This window comes from Sciurus carolinensis, chromosome 2 (assembly GCF_902686445.1).
Source record: "Sciurus carolinensis chromosome 2, mSciCar1.2, whole genome shotgun sequence".
NCBI classification, from domain to species: Eukaryota; Metazoa; Chordata; class Mammalia; order Rodentia; family Sciuridae; genus Sciurus; species Sciurus carolinensis.
Window position 1 is genome coordinate 92,343,672 of NC_062214.1, and position 23,792 is coordinate 92,367,463.

At 41.5% G+C, this 23,792-nt stretch overlaps 1 non-coding gene across 1 annotated transcript; it reads left to right on the forward strand.

The window, feature by feature from the left end:
- The first annotated feature begins 20,700 nt into the window (after window positions 1-20,700).
- Window positions 20,701-20,828, forward strand: LOC124978508 (small nucleolar RNA SNORA68). Its single transcript, XR_007107489.1, has one exon. It is a non-coding gene; the product is annotated as a small nucleolar RNA SNORA68 (small nucleolar RNA).
- Window positions 20,829-23,792: the final 2,964 nt, after the last annotated feature.

Genomic DNA, 23,792 nt, shown 5'->3' on the forward strand with positions numbered 1-23,792 from the left:
CTTCCTCTCCTTAACATCTTACAAGGAGACCCCCATCCAACATCTACCAGAGAGCTCACTCCTGAGGCACGTCAGGTATTAAATATAGTACAAAAAAGATTAGATGAGGCCCAAGTAGATCGAATTGATCTCTCTAAGCCATTACAATTCATTGTTATTCCTAACAAAAAATTACCTACTAGAATCTTTTGGCAGGATGGACCATTGTTTTGGGTCCATCTGGCTTGTTCACCAAATAAAACCCTCTTACCTTACCCTGAAGCAGTAGCTCAACTTATCTTAAAGGCACTTAAATCATCTATTATAGTATTTGGAATTCATCCAGCTACTATTTTTTTTTTGAATTAACATCTTTTTTTTTATTGTAAACAAATGGGATACATGTTGTTTCTCTGTTTGTACATGGCGTAAAGGCATACCATTTGTGTAATCATAAATTTACATAGGGTAATGTTGTTTGATTCATTCTGTTATTTTTTCCCTTCCCCCCACCCCTCCCACCCCTCTTTTCCCTCTATACAGTCCTTCCTTCCTCCATTCTTGCCCCCCTCCCTAACCCTAACTCTAACCCTAACACTAACCCCTCCCACCCCCCATTATGTGTCATCATCCACTTATTAGTGATATCATTCGCCCTTTGGTTTTTCAGCTACTATTATTGTTCCCTACGATAAGTCCCAACTCTCATGGTTATGTAATTCCATAAATTCTTGGACTATTGTTAAATGCTCTACTCACGCTGATTTTGACACTCACTATCCTAAACATCCCTATGTTCAGTTTTGTTTCAACAATCCTGTGATTTTCCCAAGGGTCACCAGGCAACAGCCTCTTCCTATGGTTCCTGTAATATTCACTGATGGATCTAAAACAGGAACTGGAGCTATTTGTTATCAAGATAAAATTCAAACGTTTCTTTTCCTTGGCTCTTCTGCTCAACAAGCTGAAATATTAGTTGTTCTTCAAGTTTTTAAGATGTTCCCGGGCTGGGGAGATAGCTCAGTCGGTAGAGTGCTTGCCTTGCATGCACAAGGCCCTGGGTTCGATCCCCAGCACCACAAAAAAAAAAAAAAAAAAAAAAGATGTTCCCTAATATTCCATTCAATGGCTACTCAGATAGCTTGTATGTAGTTCAAGCTCTCAATAATTTAGAATGTACAGGACTTATTGCCCCAAACCCTGCCATTTCTCATCCTTTACAAACTTTACAACAAATAATTTGGGATCGTAATGACCCTTTCTTTATTGGACATATCAGAGCCCATACTAATTTACCTGGACCTTTAACTAAAGGAAATAGTCTAGCAGACATAGCAACAAGAGACTTACACATCTTCTCTGCACTAGAGGCGGCTCAAAAATATCATCAACAATTCCATGTCAATTCTACAACTTTAAAACTAAAATTTCCCATTACTAAAGAAGCTGCACGTGCTACTGTCAAATCTTGTGGCCATTGTACAGTCCTCCATCATCCACCTTCCATAGGAGTTAATCCTAAAGGGCTGTTACCTACTCATCTATGGCAAATGGATGTTACCCACATTCCTGAATTTGGTAACCTCAAATACATACATGTATCTGTAGATACATGTTCAGGAATCATTTTTGCATCGCTACACAGTGGAGAAAAAGTCAAAGATGTTATTTCCCACTGTCTCTAGGCTTTTGCCGCCTGGGGACTTCCTAAACAACTTAAAACTGACAATGGCCGTGCTTATACTTCAACCTCTTTTAACCAATTTCTCACTAAATTCAATATTACTTTAACCACAGGTATACCTTATAACCCACAAGGGCAAGGCATTGTTGAACATGCACATCTCACCCTCAAAAATACTCTTTATAAACAAAAAAGGGGGAATAGGGGAGACCTTCAGGTCCCCTAAAGACAAACTTTCTCTTTCTCTCTTTATTTAAAATTTTTTAACTCTGGACAATAAAGGTCACTCTGCAGCTGAGAGACATGGTAATCACAAACAACATGATGGAGCAACTGTAAAATGGAAGAATGTTCTTACTGGACAATGGAAAGGCCCGGATCCAGTACTTTATTGGAGCTGAGGCTCAGTTTGTGTGTTTCCACAGGACAAAACATCACCTATCTGGGTTCCTAAATGACTGATTCGACCAGTGTCAACGCTGCCAACAAGTAACTCAGATCAACAACATGGCAATGCCAAAGATGCTCCTGATAACCCTGATGCTCATAGCCTTCCACCCACTGAACACAGCCCGAGAATTGTGGGCAACAGTTAAAGCTTGGCCATATCCTTTACCATTAACTAACACCTCAAATGTACTTCCTCCCATTTTTAGCACCAATGCTACAGGAATACCCACTGTACAGTTTGATCCACGAGTTGAATCATTTAATGCTTCCAGCTTCGATCTGTCAGGGACACTGTGCTTTCAGATAAGTAACGAAATAAGTAACCAATCTACAGAGTCTTCTTGCATTGTTCTTCAACATCAAGGCCAGGGCCTGTTTTATAATGCTATAGAATCCCCAAAAGTTCTAGGCAGGGCAATGCTTAGTTTACAACATACAGAAAATGATACTGTAATTGAAGAATTCATAAAAACTTTAACGGGAGATGCTATTTTAGTTTCAGGGTGGATGCCTCGCAGATATAATGCTACCAACAATGGTTTCCGGACTCCTAGAATTTTCCCTCCTTGTAACCCTAAATATGCTATACCTCCTATATGAACTGGCTGTCAATATGCGGGATCTGCTGTTCCTGTTCAGTATGGGTTTTTCTTCTCCCCCAACTTCACTTCTTATAGTGTCAATAATAACTTCACTAATAATGATGTTCAATTAGGCATGAAATGTGTCAACCCCTTTGACAATTGGATGCTTTTCACTGCGACTTCAGGATATACTAACTTACAATCTTTTTTTAGTCTCTTAGGAGGGGCATTTCGGCTATGTACTTGGAACTCCTCTACATGGACAAACAGTTCTAGGTTCACTGGTGCTGCCTCACAATCTATGTGTACCAGAAATATTACCTTTCCACCTACCCCAGTTTGTGTGTCCCCCCCTTTTTATGTTTTTGTTAGCTAATAAACCAAATTCAACTTCTTCTCTTCTCAATTGCACCTCAAGCAATTGCTCTTTCTCTCAATGCTGGAATACTTCTGCATTTGACCTGGTGGTCTTAATGTGTATTCCTACCTTCCTACCTGTTCCAGTCTCTGTTACAGATATAGAACTGCCAGTACTACTATCTAGAGACAAGAGAGATTTTGGCATTACAGCGGCTGTGGTCACTGCAATAGTGGTTTCTGCAACAGCAGCACTAGCAACTGCCATACCTACAGCAACAGCAGTCAATAACTTGGCCGAAAATACAGCTACAGCCTTACAGACCCAAGAAGCTCTAAACAACCATTTAAAGGCAGGCATACTCCTTAAATCGAAGAGTGGACTTACTACAAGAACAAGTGGATATCTTGCAAGAACTTTTGGGACTGGGATGTGTTTATCCTTTAAGAGCAGTGTGTGTCACCCCTATTGCTTATAACCACCTTAGCTCTGTGGCTATGTTATCTAAAAATCTCTCTGTCTACCTTACTGGCAATTGGTCATCTACGTTTGATAATTTAACCAGTCAGCTACGAGCTGAAATACTCAGAGTCAATGCCACCAGGGTTCAAGTTGCATTGGTATCCGAGATGTTCTCTTTGTTATCTAAAGCCCTGGGATTGACAAAACAGTGAGCTGGAACAGTAGCAGTTCTGATTATTATCTGCTTAGGGATAGCCTATGTTATACGCAGCCAAATCAGAGCTCGCCAAGATGCCTGACGTCATCGATGGTCTATAGTACAGGCTTTGACAGCCATTGAGACAGGCACATCCCCCCAAGTATGGCTAAGGATGCTGGACCAGTAGTCAAAGATGGGTAAGATCCGTGGAAATGCATACCAACCTAAGACAGGATTCTGATGCCTGGAGGTCAGAATTCCAATGACGGGTAAGGATGTAATTTGCCATGGACAACCTAAGACAGGCATGGTCCCAAGTCATCTTTTCTTTATTTAAAGAATGAGGGGGAGATGTCAGGGGCGGGCTCTGAGGGCCCCAGAGCTGCACCCTGGCCTGATCTCTAAGATGGCGCCTGGCAGCTTGCCAGAATAAGCCGTACTCATAAACAAGTTTCAGGAAGTAACTCTGATTGGCTGCTGTATATGAGGCGATTCTTATAACTGCCTGGAGACTGTTCCTAGGTAGGCTGACATTTCTGGTAGACTGCTCTCTGATAGGCTTACATTCTCTATATAATCTAGACACTTCCTCAATAAAGAGTCTTTTGTTCCTGTGACCAAGAACGGTGTACGTGTGATCATTGCCTCCGCGGGCGGTGGGCGATGATAGAAATGACGATCTTCTTTCCATCCTCCCAACTGCAACAGTTATGGTGGTTACAAAGGCAGGCATTAGGCATGCTCCTTTCTCAGCTGCAGACATCAGGCATGCTCCTTTCTCGGCTGGAGAAGTTTGTCACTCTTGGCAATGTTCCCAGGGCTTCTGGATGAGGCACCAAGGTCTCTGGGGTGGGGGTGGGGGGGGTTTCCAAGAACTTCAGAGAGGTGCTGAGACTTCCTTATGGAAGGTTTAGGATTTCCTGTTAGGATTTCAAGGAGTTTCTTATAGGAACTAAAAGAGTTGTTAAGGTTTCCAAAGCTTCCAATGGGGTTTATAGGACTTCCTGGTAGAAGTCATAGATCTATTATGAGACTTTATACAAGTTTCAGGCAGTATTTCATAGCAGGCCTTCTCCAGGGATTCATGAAGCAGCTGGTTCTTCTTAGTCAAGAGGCTTCTAGAGGTGCCTTCTCAGCTACCTCCTTTCATTCATTCATTCAGCAAACATTTAAGAGTGTCAGCTATGTTCTAGGTACTGGGTCAGACTCAAGACATAGTGTAGCTGTTCATAGGACTCTAGGGGAGCTACCATCATCTATCTTGTCTTTATCTTCTACAATTCCCTTTGTCAATACATCCTTGACTCCTTGGGTTAATCTTGCATTCTGTGACTGGAGAGTAGCTACTCAATACTTCCTGACAGAAGTTCTTTCCAAAATTTACTAAAACCTCCTGTGAAGTAGCACTAAGAAAACCAATGTGTCACTTCACCAACAGTAATTCTTGGTCCTCAGGCACTTGCTTGGCAGCACTCTGAGGCAATGAACATGATCTTCAAAGAGTATGCATCTGCAAAGGCCTTTTAGCCCAAACATCAGCCCCACTCAGCCCCACTTCCTTGACTAGTAGACACACATTTCAATATACTTTTGAATTTATTTCTGAGAATAGATTCCACAAGCCACAACTAAAGAGGAAGACGAGTATCCTGAGTGGGCTGGCTTGCAGCCGAGTTCCTTCTATCTTGAAGGATCTTCCTCAGCCAGGAAAGATTCTCTTCCACATAACTGAAACTCCAGCCAGCTTCATGGCTTTATTCAAGGGACTGGCCCCTATTAAAGCGAAAATCCCCAGAAGACTCCTGTCTCAGACTTTCTCACATCTCCACAGTGAGTCAACGAATTCCTTTGGGAAAAAAGAGGGAAGAGTAGGTTCTAACATTTGGAAGAGAAAAAGTAGACTGTACTGGCTACCTGAGAGAAAGAGAGAGGTGGAAGGGGCATGAAAACACCACATGGGCTTTCCTTTTGTACAGCTGGCCCACAGGCAGCTCTGAAAAGAATAAGCAAACAAGTTCTAGATGTGACACCTACAATTAGGGGAAACACTCTAAGAAGTGGGACCTGGGCTTAACTGGCACAGCAGGGTTCCACAGGGACAATAGGCCATCTCCCCTCTCTAAACATCCATACAGACACCCTCAAAACCCATAGAGATCCCCCTTTTCCTTCTTATGCATCCCTACTCCTCCAATAAGTCAGAAAAGCCCTGATGGGGTCTTTAAAGTATGTGACAACATGATGGGTACCAGATCTGTGGCTTCAAGAGGCTGTGTCTGGATAGAGGAACAATAATATCAGCTAACACTGATAGCGAGGGCACAGTTACCTGTTCTCAGTGGTCTACACACATGGAAGTCATTTTACCTGCCCAACATTCCTAGGAAGTAGGTGCTATTACTTCATTCTCATTTTACAGTTAAAGAAACTGAGCAACGAAGATTTCAAGTAACTTGCCCAATTTTACACAGCCACTCTTGGAACAAAATTTTCTCTCGCCTTTCCATCCCTGGCCTATTCAGTCAAATCCTTCTAGGTTGGCCTTTACTCTTATTCCCGCCCCCCCCCCCCCTTCCCAAATATGAAGCCTTGTAAATCTTTCTCCAATTCCCTGGGAGCTGAGATTTAACGGGAGGACTGGTGTGGTCAGACAGCCCACCCCAAGGTCAGAGAACCCCAGTTGGTCAGTGGGGCCCTGAGCCTAATGTCTGAATCTGCCCGTATTGATCCCGCTTCCTGAGGCTCTGTGATGCTGGTCCCTTTTGATCACTTTGTCTTTTATTGCTTGCTTCTCTTCTTTCTGTTCTCTTGTCTGTTTTTCTCTCCACCCCCATCCCTGCTCACTATCCATTCCCACCTTTTGCTGATATATCTATTCTCTCTTTTCTGCCTTATCTTTTTTCCACTACATGCTTAATATTTTTTCTCAGTTTACTATTTCGGTATGTCTCTTGCTGAATTGCATGTGTCTGGTTTTTGCCTTACTTGGGCTTGAACCTACCACCTTATGCATGCTGGTGAGCACTCTACTACTGAGTCACATGCCCTATCTTTTTTTTTTTTTTTTTTTTTTTTCCTTCTGCAAGGCCAAAGGGGAGTAAATACTGACTGTGCCAGGGTAAAATCCACTCTTTGTAACATGGTTTAAAGTCCTTTGCATCTGTCTCCAGCTTCCAATCTCACTGCTCTTGCCATCTAACACAGTATTGCCTCCACGAGAACTTCATTTTCCCCTTAAATATGTTCTTCCCTTCATGGGTACCATTCCCTCGACTGAATAGACCACCCAGGGCTCTCTGGCCTTGGGAGTTGGCAAGTGTGTCTTGGATGACAGGTAATACCTTCACCTGGTGAAATCCCTGGCCACATCTGAACAACAGTGAGTTTGGGCCAGGGGCTGAGTTCTCCAGAGAACTAATTAATTCTAAGCACCTTAAAATTTGAGCCATGAAGTCTACATAGTCTCCTAAAAGACAGCTTCTCCTCTATAACTGTATTCCAAAAAATCCTGGCAACATTACCTGGCAGGAGTGATACCCTACTAGTTGTACTGTACATCGAAGAGGTATTTAAACAGGATCCAGTCAATTCACAATCTCTTGTTTCTCTGTTGTCTCCAGGCCTAGAAATTTGAGACCTATACATGTCCTACTGCTGCCTTCACCACCACCTAGAGCTTCTGGTGGGCCCCACTCTGCTGGTCCAAGCAGCTTCCTGCAGATGATTCAATACCAGCCAATCTACCTTCTGGTGACTGAGAACTTGAAATTACCCTCTGTCCTGCCTACAACAGTGCCCTGGCTGAACTGTCCCCAGGAAAGTTCTTTGTTGTCTGCCCGTGTATTCCTAGCATTCTTGAGGAACTTCAGCAACATCTGGTAAGACCTCACAGTGTCTTGCTTTCCATTAAATTCTTAGCTATGTTAGACGTTTATTTTCCCACATGAATGCTAAGGTTGTCTCTCCTAATTTAGAAACAACAAACAAAAATATTGGAGAGAAGGTTTTAATCTCTTACTAAATTATATGTTTAAAGTCAAGTTCTTCTTACATGTCTGGCAGTTTTTAATACATATAACTTCTCAATTATTTGATGTGTATGAGTTTTTGACATAAATTTATTCATCCTAGCCTGATAATACCACCATTATTTCTGCCTTCTTGTATACATGTGTTTATTTGCATTTGTCCATATCTTTATTTTTAAACATTGTAGAAGTATTTTGTTTTAATCACATCAATTGTTATCAACATATTAAGAAGAAATCCAATCACATTGTCTCATGATCAAAGCATGTTTCTTTACTAGTAAATAAAAGGGCTAAACTATTCCTTCATAGCCACCTCCCCAAATCCTACACGGACTTGTGATGGTGTCCAGCTATTGAGGCACTGCTGGTTGGGGCCAACAAGCCAAGCAGGCTCAGACCTGAGTCAGGAGCTGCATGGAAGACACTTACTCCTTGACAGACCAGATCTGATGGTTCTCAGGTGCTGAATGCTCAAACCACACTGGAGATACTTCCTTCAGATTTGATGTACCTGTCATCAGACCCCTTAGAAAAGGACAGATGGGGACAGATTGTAGTAAGGTGATAAACAGGCTGCTCCCAGTGCACAGGGAGAGGGTATAACAATAGGGGGATGGACCCAAAGGAAGTTGGGGGGATGATATTTGACTGAGGGTCCCCCTTCCTGGTAAAGGAATCTTTCAGCAGATATGTGAGTTCCCCCCTTCCTTGTTCATGCTAAAGCGTGAACATGTTCAAGTATCCATAGTGTAAAGGCAAAATACAGGGTAAGAGCCCTCCCTTGAGGTCATAGGGGAAGTTGGTAGGGTGGGCATGGAGAGTGGATTATGGGGCCCTGCTGGGGAGGCAGGACTTCGGGCAGAGGTCCCAGACACTTCTTGCTCTGGAGGAGGTGGGATCTTAACTGGTAGAAGGATATCAGACCCTGTGACTGAGGTGTTCCCGCTTAGGGAATGCAGAGGGCATGGAGGCAGTTAAGTTAGCTTGGACTGGGAATCCACATTGAGGGGGCTGAGTCAAAGCCTGAGTGAAACTTTCCATGCCCCCTGGGGAAGTCAGACTCCAGTTCTGCTCAGGCTGCTGCAGAGACCAGAACCCGGGATCCTAGTCATGAAGTTTGTGAGATGCCCTTCTTCAGAGTCTGCAAAAGACCCTTTGTAAAGGAAAACATTTTAGCTGCACCCAGGCTAAAGGAAGCCAGAGGTGCCTGAGTTAGAAAAGGGCAGGAGAGCAAGAACAGGCTACTGACTCTTGTTAGGGGAGCCTTGACTCTCATAGGTGCTGTGATGGCTCCTAACCTTTACAATGACAGTGTTGTCACTGGCTTAGAGATAGAAAATCAGACTCTCAAAGTTTAGATAACTTTCCCAGAGTTACATACTTAATAGGTGGGAGAACTTCAATGAAAGCTGGTCCTTTCTGATTTTAAGCCTTAGTCCCAATATCTAGACTCTCCCAGATTATTTTGAAAACTCTGATAGCCTTAATTTGGAATCTGGTCTTACATTTACCAATGAATGTGAACAGAACAGACAATGAATAAATGTGGAAACCCTTACTGACAGAGTAATCTGCTCCCAATTCACTCCTATACCTGTTTTTCTTACACATACACAAGTGTGCAAGGTGGTTTGGGGGGGGTCCCTCAGTTGGGGAAGCACAGTACAATGAATCACTTAGGTTTCTCTGCCTCTCAAACAGGGGTCAGAACTCCTATTAACTCTTCCATACCAGTCCCCACTTGCCCTCTCCTGAGCTTGCCTAAGCCTCTTCCCCTGGTTGTTAGGACATAATGTGTGGGGAAAGCCTGAGAGTATGAGGGGAGGTTCCCCAGAGGAGCAGACACAAATTGTCAAAGGGCTCTGTCTAGTCTTCCCTGTTCCCACAGTCTCTTTGGGTCTCTGACCCTCTTGAAATGAAAATGTCTTTATAAATCCATTTACATAGTCAAAAATACAGATAATAAAAAGGGAACTGAAAGACGTCAGTTATAAACTGTCACTATCTGAGCATCTCTCTCCCCTCTCCTACCCTGGGAAAGCGTAAGTGAAAGAAATGAAGCTTAATTGTTGGGCTTAGGAGTATAAAGCTTTTCATGTTTTTGCAGTATATATGTTGTACCTGTGGTTTAAGCCACTAAAGTGCTTGAAGGACTCAACCATACTAACTTTGTAATCTACATAATCTAGGGGATATTTTATTAACTAAATCTATAATTAATGAGTAAACGTTTATAAAGATGGGCTTATTAAATGTATGAACTTAATAACTGAGCACAAAACACCACAAATCCGGCGAGTATTATTCTCCCTGAACTAAAGTCTCTGGACCTGAAGGAATTCTCAACATAAAAAGTCTGTGGTAAATGAGGCCTGGGAGAGGGCGATGAAAAGTCACCACAGAGCATGCCAGAAAGACCTAAGAGGGGCCAGAAACAAGGAAACAAAGGCCCCAGCTGCCTCAGAAGGGACCCCTGGCCCCCACAGGGCTGCGGCAGGATAGACCTGCTCATGGCCAGATGAGGGCAGGAGCTGGATGGTAAGAGGGCCTCTCAATAGAGCTCAGATAAGGGAGAGACCGCCTTATTTCCACGCGGCGCTGAGTTGAAAAATGCGCACCTGTCCCACCGCCAAGATCCAGAGGAGTGTGACTGCCAGTCAATTCATTTAAAGACACGGAGGCTGGAAATGGGGGAAAGGGGCCAGGAGCAGTCTTCCTCCCCCGTGCAGGTCTGGCGCTCATCTCCCGGATCCCCATGTGCCCAGTGCTTATGGCCTCTCAAAATCCTGCCACTGGGGCCCCTGGGTTTGTGTGGGAAACCTTCAAGCAGGGTAGGGTCCCGGGCGGCCACCGCCCACCTTCCATAGGGCTTCCCGGGACAACCCCGGGCAGAGACCGAGCCGGCGGCGGAGCACGCGCTTAGTGCCCAACTCCACCGACCCAGCGCGAGTGCGTCTGCGCGGGGCTGCAGCGGAGCGGCGCTGGCGGCTGGACGGAAGCCAGGACCTTGGTCCAGCCCCTGCAGGAGGCCCTGGAAACCCCACTGTCCCCGGGCGCGGGAGACCCCCGGGCCGTTGGAAGGCGTTGGTCCGGCGGGGTCCTTCAGTTAGGTGGTCCTGGAGGGAGGAGGGCGGCTCGGAAGGCCCACCGGGAAGCTCTGTGGGGTTGGAACTCCTTGAAGTGTAGCAGAGCCATATATTCTCGTGGTGACAGTGGCCTTAGGAAAAGAAAATTGTCTCTGGGATGGGATTAGGTCGGAGATAAGCAAGCCTTGTTAAATTTTGTAACTGAATGTTGTGGTGGTCTTTGGAGATTCCTCTGGAAAGTTTCAAAGCCTGTCATGGCAAGGAAGCATACAATGGATATTAAACTGGTGGAATCTGTACTCACAGCCCATAAATACCGAGCTTCAGCTGCCACCCTGGCAGATCACATCTGTTCAGCACAAGGCTGAGAACTTTTAGCCAGGCTTTTATGACGACGAGAGAGCTGACATGCTTCCCACCATTGGCACGATCTCCTTGGGATGCTACCTGTCAGTTTAGTGAAACCTGGAATTAATTATGGTTCCACAAACCAAGACCCAGACCCGGACCTTGTACCCAATTCACAGTTCCCTGTCAAGCGGCACAAGCCTAGTTTCCACCATGAGTGCACACCTATTTTCCTTCTGCTCCTTTTCCCTATCAAATTCCTCTCATTCTGTGTTATGATACAACCAGGTATTTCTCACATTCTACTTTCTAGAAAGGAGGAAAAATAATTACCAAAATAACTTTTAAATAACTTTTATGTCGCTGGAGAAGTCATTTAAGGGTTAAGTGTATTGTTAAGTTCAAGGGATTAAACAAAAGAATATTGTCCGCAATCATTTCCTTCCCTGGGGGGAAATTCCCCTTTGCTCTTTAGCATAGGCATTCTGGCATGTAGGCTTAAGGGGTGTGGGGGCTGCACAAAGCTCTGAAGTTTGTTAATGAGGCAAACATTTGTGGTAGTCCTAACCAGAACCTTGAAATACTAGATTGAATCTGGGTTTAAGCTCACCAGAGTTGCTGGGCATTATGGGATGAGGAGGGAGATATTATTCCTGAGGTTACAACCGTGAAAAGGAGATAGGTTCTTGGTAAATATGAGCAGGGGGTGGTAAGAAGAGCTACCTTTAGTGTACATTGTGAGAGGCATTTCTAAAGCCCATTTAAACAAGTTAAACCTATATGTGAATATACACATGAACAGTGGTAGCAGTTAGAGACTTATCACAGTTGCTGGGAAACAGAAAAGAGGGTGAGACATCACTGGATAGATATATCTGACCTATAGGAACCAACCCGGAATTAGAAGAAAACATCTTTTCTTCTAAATCTGTTCCTTGTCACTATAAGTGATTCTGGAAGATAGAATATTGCAGAGATAAATAATTAAATAGCAGTTCAGATGTAAGGGCTGTTAAGAATTTGAGATCCAATTCACTTCAGGGGATGTGGTCTAGCAAGGGGTGTTGGAGCAGCAGGAGTCATGGCTCGAGATGATACTCATTGTTAGGCAGTGGGTTCTCCATGGTCTGCTTAGAGTCTCTTCCTAATGTCAGGCAGTAGCTGCATGATGTCAATTCGACATCCACATTCTGAAGTGGGAAAGTCATCTTTGGTGATTTGCTTCTGTTATCTCTTAGCTCTTCCTCCATTTTTCAATCACCCAAACACCTGAAATATTGCTATTTGTCCCCACTCTCTGGAACCCCGTCCTCTGTGCTACTAGACCAAGTGGTACAGAGTACGGCCTTCTAGTGGGAATCTGGGTTTGAATTCATAAGTAGCCTAGGTTTTGTTCAAATGTGAAAAAATATGAGATCAAAAACGTTCAAATCCAGGTTAGAGCTGGGAAGAGGGAACTCTTAGTGGTATCCAGTCCTGTGGGAAGTTGGATTATGATCAGAAAATAATAGACACAAGGGATGTAGCAGTGGTAAGAAAGGACACTTTTCCAGCCTTGGGGTGCTAGGTGGAGGCCTTTACTGTCACTCAAAACAGGACCTGGGGCTGCCTTTTTGGAACAATGTGCTGGAATGCAAAGCACTGGTCATTCCCCATGTTGGGTGGGGCTACAGACCCTTGAAAGTGTCCATTTCTAGGTTGATGGTAACTGGAAGAACTTTTGGGACAACTCTGGAAAAGTCAGAGAATGGGTTAGAAAACACATGAGTGGAAGTTTCTCATCCTTTGGAACAAGGCAAGGGGAAAAGGGCATGAATTGCTTGTATTTACTGGACCAGTGGGCTTTGGCTTTGCCAGTGGATAGAGAATACTCTTCTGAGCTATTGCTTCCCCTTTCACATAACCGTAGGTCTGTCTGATTCTTGCCATAAAGAAAAAAATTAGATGAGGCAGAAAAGGATAAAAAAGGAGAGTAAGCAAAGCAGAAATCCAGTTGAGATTATAAACAGAAAAAAAATGACACACAAATTAGGCTACAGCAACAGAAGTAGGGTAGGGAGGCAATAAAATGATTTAGATAGAGATTATAAGGCTTCAAAAAAAGTAAAGACGAATGAACATGAATGAGGAAGGGATAAAGAGAGAGAAGGTAGTGGCAGAAACTTTCGAGAAAAACAAAAACGGGAAGGACAAAATTTACTTCATTCTTCCTGTACTTTTTTTTCTTCCTACAAACTCTTGAGTGTCTTCTACATGACAAGTACTAGCTAGGTACTGAGGGTAAAAGATGAACAAGACTCCTTTCCTGCTCTGGAAGGCTGCATATATTGTTGGGAGATGTCATGGCTGACTCTGGGGCATGAGGATGAGAAATGGGTTTCCAAGGACTGCCTTTTCTGTGCATAGATAAAAAGAGGACTGAGACCTTTGGAGCTCCCCAGAACAGGTTCTGAGGTCACCTTTTCAATTGCTCAGTTAACTCGGGTAGGCTAAGGATTCAGACCCTTCTCGTAATTTCTCTTCAGGAGGTAGCTGATTGGTGTTACAAACACTGGACAGGAGTCTGAAGTGAATCAGGAACTAGAGACTTCTGTGTCCTCAGTGGGGAGGGATAATGACACCTCTTCCCCTTTCCTGAAGTGCCCTCTATGCTGCTGAGGGTGGTCCAGCAGCAACACCTCACACTCTCTCTTGGCCATCAGGCTGTTTGGAAAAGGGAGAAAAAAGAAATTGTGAGAATCTTTGAAAATGTGTAGAAAAAAGAAGAAACACTCTTCTCCCCAAATGACAAAGAAGAAACTGAAGAAAAAGATGCTGGTATCTGATTTATGAGTCACCGAAGTCCAGGAAGACTGAGGGCCTCAGAACAGATACTGCTCCTGTGGAAGAGATTCATGTTTATAAGGGTCTTTGCTGAGCTTGAAAATGACACAGTACAAAAACTCCTTAGTTTTGACCCTTGGTGGAGAGCCTTTTTAGGGGAGATGTGATTGTGTAGGTTTTTTAAAAACTTCATGCAGGGTCTAGAGAACCCCCAGAATGTGGGCCATCTGAGAGTCAAGGTTTGTTATATATGTAGGTTTGGGACTGTGAAGCAGGCACTGAAGAACAGCTGTGAGTTTCCAGTCTAGGGGGAGCAAGGTTGGTGTTTAGGATTGGGTCTGGGAACCCTTTCCCACACTGGTCAAAGATATTTGCTCTTGATGGTAACTGGGAGGGGCTTGGGGTTGCCTGGCCAGAGACTGAAAGAAACTGGAACTAAGGCAATGGCCTGGATACACTCTAGCCCATGAAAACAAAGTAGGTAAAGGCCATTGACTCTGCTACTTTCATTTTATCAGACATTTGGAAAGATGTCCAGTGTTTGTGGTTCTCTGATTGAAGGACAGTGCTTCAAGATGGATAGAAACCACAACGGCATAACCATAATTTTTCTCATTTGCCAGAGGTCATTGAAAACTTTCATATAATTATGATATTCTTGGGCAGCATTTAATTTCTGCCAATCTAGTCCAGCTCTACCGCCTCAGAAACAGTGGCATAAAGTCACAAAGCTTCCCCAACTTTGCTTCGTGGAGCAGATTGCAAAGGAAGCATTCTGGGTCATAAAGAATGCAGCCTGAAACTTGCTGGAAATTCTAAAATCTCTGGCATATGGCTCGCAAAGTGGTTTTTGCCCTGTCTTCCCCTGCTGGAGTGGTTTACGACCATTTTTACAAATTTCCCAGGATCTCAGTCCTTTGTAAGATTTGGAGGTTTGTCTCCTAGCTCTCATATTTTCCCTGTGGTAGATAGATGTTCTGCCTTTTCCTTAGGTGTTTTTGGCTCTCCTTCCAACTCACTTTCTGTAGTTCTTTGGGAAAGGACTAAATAATTCAGTGATGGTGAAAACAAAGCACAAAAGACAAACCTGTTCTGCCACTGAGGACATCAGGTTTGGTTCTGTTTTCCTTTAAATGGTGTTTAGATTCTGGACCCAAAAGCCAGCAATACCAATGGCATACCTTCTGGTATTCCTGCTGGCAATGATTCTTGGAAAGTGTACCCATAAATAGCCTGCTGGGCTTCAGCCTGCAGCATCCACCAGGCCTCTCACTTTGCTGAAAGGGCTTGACATTGGGTTTCCCCTGTGTAGCCACCAAGGACTCAGATTCCTAAACAGAAAATGTTCTATTTGAAGGTGTTTTGAACAGAAAACAAAGAGCCTGTGTTCTTGTCCTGGCACTGCCTATTAGCCAGGTGAACTTTGGCAAATCTCCAGATTTCTTTGGGTTTTGGTTTCCTCATGGGTAAAATTGAGATATTAATGCCTACCTCATGGGGTTGTTGTGAGGATTAAACATGCTCTGCAATCTGTCATGTTGTATAAGTTATTTAAAACTGACTTAAAGGTCAGTGGCAAACATGCCTTGGCAGCGTGGCAGATAGGCTAGCAATTCTATCATTGCACGAAGGGTTTTCATTACCATATATTGCATGGCAAATCACTGGAGCAAAGTTTTACATTTTTATGTAAATATTTATGTGTGGAAAGGGTTCATAGCTTTCATCTGCCTCCTAAAGGGGGTTCTTCACCCAAACATTTTAGAACCAGTGCTTCAGAGTCGAAAAACTGGATTCAGAATAAGGTGATCGCTTCCAGAAGGTTCTTCTTAGCAATGACTGTAGTTACAATGTTTTTTAGAAAAGGGCTATTAATGTTCCTGACAACTATGCAAAACATTTAAGATTGGGACTGAAAATCTTGAACATGGTCATTAGATCCAGTTGCCTTCAGAGCATAAATGGGCATAAAGAAAATTATCAGCTATACAGCCTTGAGAAAGTCATCTTACATCGTGAAGTCTGTTAAGGATCCCTCCTGTGGCACAAATGAGGGAGCATCGGCATGAGGAGGAGGGCAGAGCTTCCAAGGAGCTTGGAGCTGGATAAGGATGGGAATACACCGGCCTGTTACGGGGAAGAAGAACCTTGAATCAGTGCAGGAAGAGAGCTGGGGGCCAATTCTTAAGACCAAAGACTTAAGCTCACGTTCCACCCTGTGACTGACACACCCGAAAACAAATTTGTCTCTCAGTGAGTGGACACATCATCCTGCTGTACTCAGCTTCAACTCTCACAGGAGCAAATGCTTTTGAGACTACCACTAATCAGGAAGTTTGGCAACATCAGGAAAACACGGCCCTACAAACGCCTCAAGGCTCAAGTAAGTCCTGGAAAAGAAGCTGTTTGGAGGGGTATTAAAATCTCCACACCCACCAAGAAACTTTTATGTTCTTTTATTTTTTCAGTGCTAGGGAGCTGGGGATCAGACCTAGGGCTTCATACATGCTAAGCAAAGTGCTCTGCATTCCCTGACCCCTTATTTTTTTAAAAAACCATTATTGATACATTTTTAACTAAAGTTCATAGTTCTCTAATGAATAGTGATGTTGAAAATCTTGGGTGTATTTGTCATTCATACATTTTCTTTGGTGAAGGATCCCATCAAATCTATTCCTTCCCCTTCTTTTGGGGTTTCAAGAATTCTTAATATTCTGAATATAAAGTCTGTTACCAAACATATGTAAATATTTTCTCCCAGTGTGTAACTTATTTAATAGTATTTATTAAACAACAGACTTTTTAAAAAAAATCTTTTAAGATCCAATTTATCAATTCTTTTTTTTTTTTTTTCTTGGTACTGGGGATTGAACCCCAGGGTGTTCTACCTCTAAACTATATCCCCAGCCCTTTTATTGTTTTTTATTTTGAAACAGGTCTCACTAAGCTGCCAGGTTGACCTTGAACTTGGAATCCTTCTATCTCAGCACCTTCTCAGCATCCTCTGTCACTCCTCAGCACCTTCTTTCATGGATTGTGGTTTTAGCATAGTATTTTAAAAAAATCTTTGCCTACTCCAAGACTGCAAAGGTCTTCTAGAAGTTTTAAGTTTTCCATTTTACAGTTAGTTCTGTATTCCATTTTGAGTTAATTTTTGTAAATGGCACAAAATTTGTATGTGGTATTTTAGGGTGCTCAAAGTTTTTTGGTTTTTTTTTTTTTTTTTTTTTTTTTTTTTTGTATTGTTGGGGATTGAATCCAGGGCCTTGTGTTTGCAAGGAAAGCACTCTACCAACTGAACTATATCCCCAGGCCTCAAAGTTTATTTTTTAATTTAATTTTATTTTTTTAAATTTATTTTTATTATAAACAAATGGGATACATGTTGTTTCTGTTTGTACATGGAGTAACAGCATATCATTTGCGTAATCATACATTTACATGGGGTAATGATGTTTGATTCATTCTGTTATTTTTTCCTTCCCCCCACCCCTCCCACCCCTCTTTTCCCTCTATACAGTCCTTTCTTCCTCCATTCTTGCTCCCCCAAACCCCCATTATGCATCATCATCATCCACTTATCAGCGAGATCATTCTTCCTTTGGTTTTTTGAGATTGGCTTATCTCACCTAGCATGATATTCTCCAATTTCATCCATTTGCCTGCAAATGCCATAATTTAATTATTCTTTATGGCTGAGTAATATTCCATTGTGTATGTATATATACATATATATATACCACATATGTATATATGTATATACATATACCACAGTTTCTTTATCCATTCATCAATTGAAGGACATCTAGGTTGGTTCCACAATCTGGCTATTGTGAATTGAGCAGCTATGAACATTGATCTGGCTGTATCTCTGTAGTATGCTGATTTTAAGTCCTTTGGGTATAGGCCAAGGGGTGGGATAGCTGGGTCAAATGGTGGTTCCATTCCAAGTTTTCTAAGGAATCTCCACACTGCTTTCCAGAGTGACTGCACTAATTTGCAGCCCCACCAGCAATGTATGAGTGTACCTTTTTCCCCACATCCCCGCCAACACCTATTGTTGTTTGTATTCTTGATAATCGCCATTGGGGTGAGATGGAATCTTAGGGAAGTTTTGATTTGCATTTCTCTTATTACTAAAGATGGTGAACATTTTTTCATATGTTCCAAATCATATGTTCCAAGATCATCTTCTGTGAAGCGTCTGTTCATATCCTTAGCCCATTTGTTGATTGGGTTATTTGTATTCTTGGTGTAGAGTTTTTTGAGTTCTTTATATATTCTGGAAATTAGTGCTCTATTTGAAGTGTGGGTGGCAAAGATTTTCTCCTACTCCGTAGGCTCTCTCTTTGCATTGCTGATAGTTTCCTTTGCTGAGAGAAAGCTATTTAGTTTGAATCTTCAAAGTTTGTTTTTTAAAAAATATGTATATCCAGTTCTTCCAATACCAATTGTTGAGAAGAACTATTGTTTCTCTATTGAATTGCCCTTGCATCTTTGCCAAAGATCATTTGTCCATATATGAGTGGTTCTTTCTCTGGACTATCTAATGTATTCCAGTGGTTTCTTTATTGATCTTTATTCCACTTTCATGCAGCGTCGATTACTGTAGTCTTAAAATAAACTGTTAAATAAGGTGGCATTTATTCATCTTTGATTTCTTTTTTAAACTTATTTTGGCTAGTCTGGTTCCTTTACATTTTCATAAGAATTTTATAATAAGCTTCTCAATTTCTCTAAAAATGCTTGCTGGGATTTTGGTTTGGACTGATTAAAATCTACAGCTTAGTTTCAGGAGATTTGCTGTCTTCACACTACTGAGTCTTCTGAACTGTGATCTAAGAACTGTAGCTCTACAGTTAGTGGGGTTTTGCTTCATATCTCTTAGTAGTATTGTAGTTTTCAGTTACAGGTCTTACCCTTCTTTGGTCAGATACTAAACAGCTTTTGTTTTAGGATATTAAGTAGTTTATATGTTTAATGCTATTGTAAATGATAGTTGTTTTTTAAAGTTCACTTTCTGACTTTGTTACTATTGGCAAAGACATTCTTGTGTATTGGTCTTGTATTTTACAAACTTGCCATATTCATTAATATTAGTCACTTTTCTGAAGGCTCCATCAGGTTTTCTACACAGAGAAAACTGATTTTTATCAATATAGTCTTATTTCCTTTCCAGTCTGGATGCTTTTTCTTGCTTTATTGCACTGGCTAGAACATCTATCACAGCATTGGAAAACTTAACATACAGTAAACATATTTTTCTTCTTTCTTGAGAGAAAATAATTCTGTTTTTAATAATTTAATATGATGCTACCTATAGGTTCTTTGAAGATGTCCTTTATCAGGTTAAGGAAGTTCTTTTATTAGTTTTTTTTAAATATTATTTTTACTTGTCAATGAACCTTTATTTTATTTATTTATATGTGGTTCTGAGAATCGAACCTAGTGCTTCAGGCAAGCACTCTACCACAGAGTCACAATTACAGTCCCTTTTATTAGTTTGCTGAGTTTTTAATCTGGAATGTATGTTGGATTTTGTCAGATGATGAATACTTTTTCTGCATCCTTGGAGATGATTGTTATTGTTTGAAAAAAAAAAAACTACTTCTGTGGACTAAAGAAAATGTAACAGAGGTTAGTTTTTTAAGAATAATATTCTTATTCTGTAATTCTCCAGAATGGAAGTCATAAAACTTTTTCTGTAGTAAATATTTCTGACAGCAAATATTTTGGATTTTGCAGGTCACATACAGTGTCTGTCACTTGTCCTTTGTTTTACTTTTGGACATAATTTTAAAATAAAAGATAAAAAACTATGCTTAGCTTACATTCAAAAATTTTGGTCTGGCCACATAAACTACCAATCGGGTTTGTTACTGTAGTTGACTTTATGGTTATAAAAAATGGTTATAAAAAACAGGAGCAGCAGAATTTGCTATGGCTGGCAAATTCTAAAATATTTGCTACCCGGCCCTTTCCAAAAAAAGTTTGCTGACTCCCTGTTCTAGAATATTGTGACAAAATACTTTGAAAGGAATATTACAGTTTCATATACTATCTATGTACCAGCTTAAATTAAGCTAAATAAAATAATATGTGGTATCTTCTCATCTGCAGTACTAGGCCCCAACCTGGAAATTTTTTAAAAGAGTGTGATTGATCATTAAAGGTATGTGGTGTGAATAAGCAACTGAAGATCTCAATTATTAGTCTGGAAATTAATTGTGGTGACTCTGCTTGATTTTTCAGATGGAAGACTTGGCTTCTTGGTTTGGAAGATGCACCAGCTGAGATTTGGCTCTTTGGAAATAGACATGGTATAGTCTTGATGGCTAGCTGTTGTGTCTTTAAGTCCCCTCTTTAATTTCATTTAACTGATATGCATATAGCAACAACTATATTCCATGCATTATTCTAAAGATTTTATGCTCTGGACTGGTCTCCTTTCCTATAAAATGGGGATGAGAATGACATTAGTAATACTGTCCTCATAGGACTGCTGAGGGAATTATATGTGGTTAACTTAGATAATAAGTTCATACAGTTATGGGGCCAGAATCTGGCTCTTGACTGTCTATACCTTGCTGTTTCTCATTAGATGGAGTTCTTCTTTCTCAGCTTTTTCTCTTTACCTACTGGTCTTCTTCCATAAACACTGAAAGAGGTGAGAACTCCCATTTGATACCCTCTTTAAGTGAGCTACAAGATTTACAGCTTTCTTATAGCATCAGTTTAAACAAAGGTGCAAACAACAAGAGAAGCTTGTAGCCTTTGGGGGTTATAGCTCTGCCTTTCAAAGTGAATCTGGGTGTTCTACACCCAAGAATATGCTGGGCCAAGGAACTGTGACCACCCAATGTCCCAGTCATCCCAATTTGGGGAGCCTAGGCAACTGCTGTGCCTGAGAGAATGTGTCAGCTACATTGAGTAGGAACTTGATAGGCGCTTTCCCCAGTGATCTCATCCCTGCAAAGGCAGTCATACTGCCCCTCTTCCTTTCCACAGACTGAGACATGAGTACCCAGCATGGCACCAGGCCCATTCTATCCAGAGCAGGAAGGTGAAGAAGACTACACCAGTAAGTGCTGCTGGCCAGAGGTCAAGCAGTTCTACAATTCAATATCAAGTTCCTGCTACCCTCCAGAGTCCTGTGCTGCCAGCATAAGCCAAGCTCTACCACAAGAGACCCAACACTCCCGGAGAACTGGGTCTGTCCAAATGAACTCCTTGGGAATGCTAGAAGAAGAATAAGAAGTACAGCAATTTTTAAGCACTGTTAAGTTTTAATTTGTGGCACAAAATAATGTTTTATCAATCTCCACCTAAGTAATGGCTCAAAGATCTCAAAATCTTGTGAATGAGGAGGGCAGAATATTTTAGAGAATGAGACAAGAAGTATGAATGTAAAGAAACTAAAGAGGAAGGTGTCCACCTTTCCTCCTCTGACCTGAATATAGAATTTGACATTTGGAGGTAACCAAAGCGCTTTCTCCAAGTTAGCTTCATTTGGATCAACTTTACCATTTTTTTTCCAAATGAATCTCTCTGGGGTATCCATTGACTGCATATTAATTATGACCCTAAGTACTTTTAAAGGTCAGGAAACAAAAATAACCAAACTTAAAATGACATGTCATTCAGTGTAAACTACCTCCTTGCATCCATTCCTCCTGATGTGCACATCTCCAGGGAACTGTCCAATGTTCAGTTCCATAGAGATTCATACCACTGAGTCATTCCTGTGACTAGTTCTTATTCACTGAACTGGGCCGGGCCAGATTTGCTTGTTCCAGAGGCTCATGGTTCTTGTTTTCCCCCTCTCTAAATAAATGCAGTGTTTTCTTATCAAGCTCCTAGTTGTAGGTTGTAAGGCTGTAAGAATATCCCAGAGTAGTATAAGGGCATCAGGGAAAACCACAGTGTTATCAGGTTCAAGTCCTGTTATTTGTCTTGGGCTTTTAAGGAAATCATGTGCTCTCCTAAGCATCTAAAATCATTCCCTAGATTTGTCCTTTCCCAAGTGTGTAGGTTCTGTTGGGTATTTATTTATTTATTTATTATTTGCGTGTTTGTGTTGCTGGAGATTAAACCCAGGGCCTTGTACATGCTAGTCAAATGCTGTTCCATTAAGCCACATCCCCAAACTGGACCCAGGTTCTGAAGTGGCAACTTAAAATATACTAACCTATTTAAAATGTCTTAGACTGTTGGTTATTCTGATGTCTTAGACTGTTGGTTATTCAAATTTATTGTCTACTTAAAGTAGCTTTAGTTCTCTCTCACCAGAAGTATCTACTTCTTAAGAGTGAGGGAGTTCCACTATAGAAGTAATGCATCTTTATTTTGGTAAATCCAGAAAATTCAGGTAAGCGAATAAATATTAGAATCATTTCCAACTCAATAATCCAGGGTTAACTTACTGGTCTCATTTTAGTGAAAACCCCTAATGGTGTTTGCCCATTCATAATTTTTTTTTCAGAAATTGGGTTTCTTAATATAATACTTTCTTTTTAATTTTTTTCTAAGCTTATACTCTTTTACAACATCATTTTAAAACATCTGTACTATAAATATAGCCTTAACTTATTTAACAAATCTGCCGCTTCCCACAGGTCTCATTCCAGGAGGATTTTCAAGTAGAAGATGAGCAGACATCAACTAGAGACACAGAGAACAAGAGCCCAGCAATGTGATATTTGATGTCTTTTGATGCAGGAGAGCAGCGATGCTTCTGTGAACCAGTATGGGGTGGGATAGGTGGATTGTTATGTGGAAGCTTCTTTGAAATTGTGGATAACCACTTATGGAACAAATGGCACCATTGTGTATGCCTAGTGCTGCAGTGCGTAAATGCTACATTAGAACTTTTTGAGCTGTCTGCCATCTCATTATGTATTCATTTCAAAGTGACAGTACAGTGCAGCTGTACTTTTGATGATATAAGATCCCAAAATACATTTATATTTGTGAAACATCTTCCAAAGACAATACAAATTTAATAATATTTTGTTCTATATGTAATAGATAAGGATAGTTTCATACTACTTGGAGTACAAAAATGTCATATGATTAGGAGCCCCCACATATGAAGAATAGAAGTGTTCTGTACTAATCAGGGGAGCATACTTGACTACTTCAACTGTACCAGGGCCCTGGACCTTTATTCTGGGAAAGAGGATAGGGTTGGAATGTAGATAATTTGGTCTTCAGTCCATGATGTTGCTTTGAAGAGACTCCTGTCTAGGCCCCATGGTTTCAAATACAGGTAACTCCCCTGTGGTTCCATCTAGTTAACGTACTTCACTGTTATTCTCAGTAGTTCTGATCCTAACACACATCCTCCTCATGGGACCAGGATGCTTCTCCCTTTCAGGGTTTTTACCTCAGGAATGCTGAATGTGAGTAGAGTAACAGTGTTAACTACTGTCAGACCTAAAAGTCCCAGCTATCAGAGTCCACCTTTTTTCATTTGAGTTCATCCTTAGTGACTTGTTGGGTTCTTGTCATCCAGTTGAAGGTAGTAGAGAATAAAAGGGTTCTTCAAGCTAGTTTTTCCCACCAATTTGAACAAGTAGTGTCAACTTTCAAATAGGAGCAAGAAAAACATGACTCAAGACAAATGTTTGATTGCTCTTCTATAAAGAAAGGGAGATTTTCAATGTCTCTTTTGCCAAAGTACCTCAGTTAAAGGTGCAAGTAACCCTGTCACATATGTTACTATGTCCAGTGTTTTCCCGCCATATAACATTTGCTCCTATTTATGGAACACTTTCTGTACCCCAGGC